Raw genomic sequence first — 4,686 nt, 5'->3', positions numbered from 1 at the left:
TTGTGACACAGCAGGACCTGGTGGAACCAAGGAGCCTTTGTGATGCTCCAGATCCACATGGAAGCCAGGGTGCACTGAGACACAGCGGGGCCTTGTTGGAACCAAAGACACCTCTGCAAAAAGCAGGCTAGCTCATAGAAGCAAGGAGTCCTTGTTACAACATCACACCTATGGAAGCAAGGAACCATTGTGACACTGCGGGGCCTCATGGAACCAATTGTCCATGATGACAGTGCGGATCAAAAGAGACCATGGTGACACTGCGGAACCCGATGGAACCAAGGAGCCATTGTGACACAGTGGGGCCTCATGGAATCAAGGAGACCATTGTGACCCAGGTGTTGCATGTGAAGGCAAGGAGCCATTGTGACACTTTGGGCTTCTTCCCTTGAGCTCTGCAGCTGGCTGTCCCAGCCCAGCGCACCATGTGCCACCTGCTCTCCTCAGGGCTCTGCCTGCACACAGCCCCAGGAGAAGTTTTCCTGTTTGGAAGGAAAGAATGGAAAAGCCGGAGCAGGTTTCCCAAACAACAAACCCCACTCAGGAGCCACATGCTCAGTACAGGCTGCCGGGAACGATGTCCCCTTTCTACAAGGGTCAGGGTGAGCAGAATTCTCTGGGAGCAGAATTCTCGGAGTCTTTCAACTGAATTCTCTGTCCCTGTGTCTTGGGGTGACTTTATCATGTGTATCCCCTATTGCTACTCTATGCCCAGAAGTGAACTTTGTGCATTTCTGTGCCTTTCAACTGAGCCTGAGAGGGGGGAGAGGAAAAAAAAACCGGACAAACTTCTCAGAGCGTTTGTTCAAGGACACACATACACACTCCTCTGCATCCTGCTTGCAGCAAAAGCGGAGGAAGCAACTTTGTTTCTTTTTAGCCAGTTTTCAGCTCCTTTTCTCTGGGGGGAGATGGAGAGTTGAACTTTGTTTTCCTGGGACTTTGGGGGTTTTTTTCCCTTCTTCTCTTCTTGACTCTTTCAACATCAGACCACATTGGGAGAATTTTCTCCCGAGGTGGGGGCCCTGAATGTGGGCCCATGAGCCAGCTGCAAGGAGGAGGAGAGAGACTACACCTCCGGAAGTGTTGGGGTTCCTCCCCCCTGCCATGAGGTCATGGGAGAGGGGACCCTGGGGTAGAGGCATGGCCTGGGCACGGGGTCTCCCTGCTCCCTGCTGACATGTGCCCTAATCCTGTTCAGCACTGCTTATTTTGTGTTGCCCTGTGCCAGGAGGGCCCTGGTTGTGCCGTGACTGCTCAGTTCTTTGGCAGTGCCCCGCCCATGTGGCTGGAGAAGAAAGAGCTCTGAAACTTCTCTCATGAATGGCTCCCTATTTCTTTGCACGGGCCTCGCTGTCTATGGATGTTTCAGGAGACCCCACCGAAACACGGAAGGACTCTCAAATTATCCCAGCTTTCTCTGCACAGCGAGAGCTTTTAATATTTAGCATTGTTCTCCTTTTCCTGGGTGTTTGTTAAAAAAATAGTTTTTATCTCTTTCACTTTCTTCCCAGGAAAATTCTTTTTTCCCGAAGCTGGTGGGGGAGGGCTGGGTGTAACCTGCCTTCTATCAGAGGATATTTTCCTCCACATTTGTCCAAACCGGCACAGCCTGTCCTTTCCCTGGGTGTCTGTGTCAGATGGAAGCTGCTGGTGCCATTCTCAGCTTGAAGCCCTCTTTTGATGCAAGCAGATGTTGCCAGGTGTGTTCAGCAGCTGTTGCTCAATGCTTATGCCAAGCTATTGTGTTCCTCATGGAACCAAGGAGCCATTGTGACACTGCAGGGGCTGATGGCATCAAGGAGGCAATTGTGACAGTACAGAACCTCCTAGAAACAAGGCTCCATTGTGACACCGTGGGGAATCATGGAATCACGGAGCCCATTGTGACACGGCCAGGCCGCATGGAACCAATGGTCCATGGTTACACGGCGGATTCAAGAAGAGCACGGTGACACCACGCAACATCCTGGAACCATAGGTCCATTGTGACACAGCGGGGTCTCATGGAAACAAGGGGACCATTGTGGCAAAGCAGGGCCTAATGGAAGCATGGAGAGCATTGTGACATTGTGGGGAATCATGGAAGCATGGAGAGCATTGTGACACTAAGGAAACTCCTGGAACCAAGATGACCACTGGCACATAATGGAACCTCATGGAAGCAAGCCTCCATGATGACTTTGGAGGGCCTCAGGGACCACAGGACCCATTGTGACACAGCAGGACCTGGTGGAACCAAGGAGCCTTTGTGATGCTCCAGATCCACATGGAAGCCAGGGTGCACTGAGACACAGCGGGGCCTTGTTGGAACCAAAGACACCTCTGCAAAAAGCAGGCTAGCTCATAGAAGCAAGGAGTCCATTGTTACAACATCAAACCTATGGAAGCAAGGGACCATTGTGACACTGCGGGGCCTCATGGAACCAATTGTCCATGATGACAGTGCGGATCAAAGGAGACCATGGTGACACTGCGGAACCCGATGGAACCAAGGAGCCATTGTGACACAGTGGGGCCTCATGGAATCAAGGAGACCATTGTGACCCAGGTGTTGCATGTGAAGGCAAGGAGCCATTGTGACACTTTGGGCTTCTTCCCTTGAGCTCTGCAGCTGGCTGTCCCAGCCCAGCGCACCATGTGCCACCTGCTCTCCTCAGGGCTCTGCCTGCACACAGCCCCAGGAGAAGTTTTCCTGTTTGGAAGGAAAGAATGGAAAAGCCGGAGCAGGTTTCCCAAACAACAAACCCCACTCAGGAGCCACATGCTCAGTACAGGCTGCCGGGAACGATGTCCCCTTTCTACAAGGGTCAGGGTGAGCAGGAATGAATGATCTCTGGGAGCAGAATTCTCGGAGTCTTTCCACTGAATTCTCTGTCCCTGTGTCTTGGGGTGACTTTATCATGTGTATCCCCTATTGCTGCTCTATGCCCAGAAGTGAACTTTGTGCATTTCTGTGCCTTTCAACTGAGCCTGAGAGGGGGGAGAGGAAAAAAAACCGGACAAACTTCTCAGAGCGTTTGTTCAAGGACACACATACACACTCCTCTGCATCCTGCTTGCAGCAAGAGCAGAGGAAGCAACTTTGTTTCTTTTTAGCCAGTTTTCAGCTCCTTTTCTCTGGGGGGAGATGGAGAGTTGAACTTTGTTTTCCTGGGACTTTGGGGTTTTTTTTCCCTTCTTCTCTTCTTGACTCTTTCAACATCAGACCACATTGGGAGAATTTTCTCCCGAGGTGGGGGCCCTGAATGTGGGCCCATGAGCCAGCTGCAAGGAGGAGGAGAGAGACTACACCTCCGGAAGTGTTGGGGTTCCTCCCCCCTGCCATGAGGTCATGGGAGAGGGGACCCTGGGGTAGAGGCATGGCCTGGGCACGGGGTCTCCCTGCTCCCTGCTGACATGTGCCCTAATCCTGTTCAGCACTGCTTATTTTGTGTTGCCCTGTGCCAGGAGGGCCCTGGTTGTGCCGTGACTGCTCAGTTCTTTGGCAGTGCCCCGCCCATGTGGCTGGAGAAGAAAGAGCTCTGAAACTTCTCTCAAGAATCGCTCCCTATTTCTTTGCACGGGCCTCGCTGTCTATGGATGTTTCAGGAGACCCCACCGAAACACGGAAGGACTCTCAAATTATCCCAGCTTTCTCTGCACAGCGAGAGCTTTTAATATTTAGCATTGTTCTCCTTTTCCTGGGTGTTTGTTAAAAAAATAGTTTTTATCTCTTTCACTTTCTTCCCAGGAAAATTCTTTTTTCCCGAAGCTGGTGGGGGAGGGCTGGGTGTAACCTGCCTTCTATCAGAGGATATTTTCCTCCACATTTGTCCAAACCGGCACAGCCTGTCCTTTCCCTGGGTGTCTGTTGCAGATGGAAGCTGCTGGTGCCATTGTCAGCTTGAAGCCCTCTTTTGATGCAAGCAGATGTTGCCAGGTGTGTTCAGCAGCTGTTGCTCAATGCTTATGCCAAGCTATTGTGTTCCTCATGGAACCAAGGAGCCATTGTGACACTGCAGGGGCTGATGGCATCAAGGAGGCAATTGTGACAGTACAGAACCTCCTAGAAACAAGGCTCCATTGTGACACCGTGGGGAATCATGGAATCACGGAGCCCATTGTGACACGGCCAGGCCGCATGGAACCAATGGTCCATGGTTACACGGCGGATTCAAGAAGAGCACGGTGACACCACGCAACATCCTGGAACCATAGGTCCATTGTTACACAGCGGGGCCTCATGGAAACAAGGGGACCATTGTGGCAAAGCAGGGCCTAATGGAAGCATGGAGAGCATTGTGACATTGTGGGGAATCATGGAAGCATGGAGAGCATTGTGACACTAAGGAAACTCCTGGAACCAAGATGACCACTGGCACATAATGGAACCTCATGGAAGCAAGCCTCCATGATGACTTTGGAGGGCCTCAGGGACCACAGGACCCATTGTGACACAGCAGGACCTGGTGGAACCAAGGAGCCTTTGTGATGCTCCAGATCCACATGGAAGCCAGGGTGCACTGAGACACAGCGGGGCCTTGTTGGAACCAAAGACACCTCTGCAAAAAGCAGGCTAGCTCATAGAAGCAAGGAGTCCATTGTTACAACATCAAACCTATGGAAGCAAGGGACCATTGTGACACTGCGGGGCCTCATGGAACCAATTGTCCATGATGACAGTGCGGATCAAAGGAGACCATG

Source organism: Aphelocoma coerulescens, unplaced genomic scaffold (assembly GCF_041296385.1).
Source record: "Aphelocoma coerulescens isolate FSJ_1873_10779 unplaced genomic scaffold, UR_Acoe_1.0 HiC_scaffold_55, whole genome shotgun sequence".
Classification (NCBI taxonomy): Eukaryota; Metazoa; Chordata; class Aves; order Passeriformes; family Corvidae; genus Aphelocoma; species Aphelocoma coerulescens.
This window is presented reverse-complemented; position numbering follows the sequence as displayed.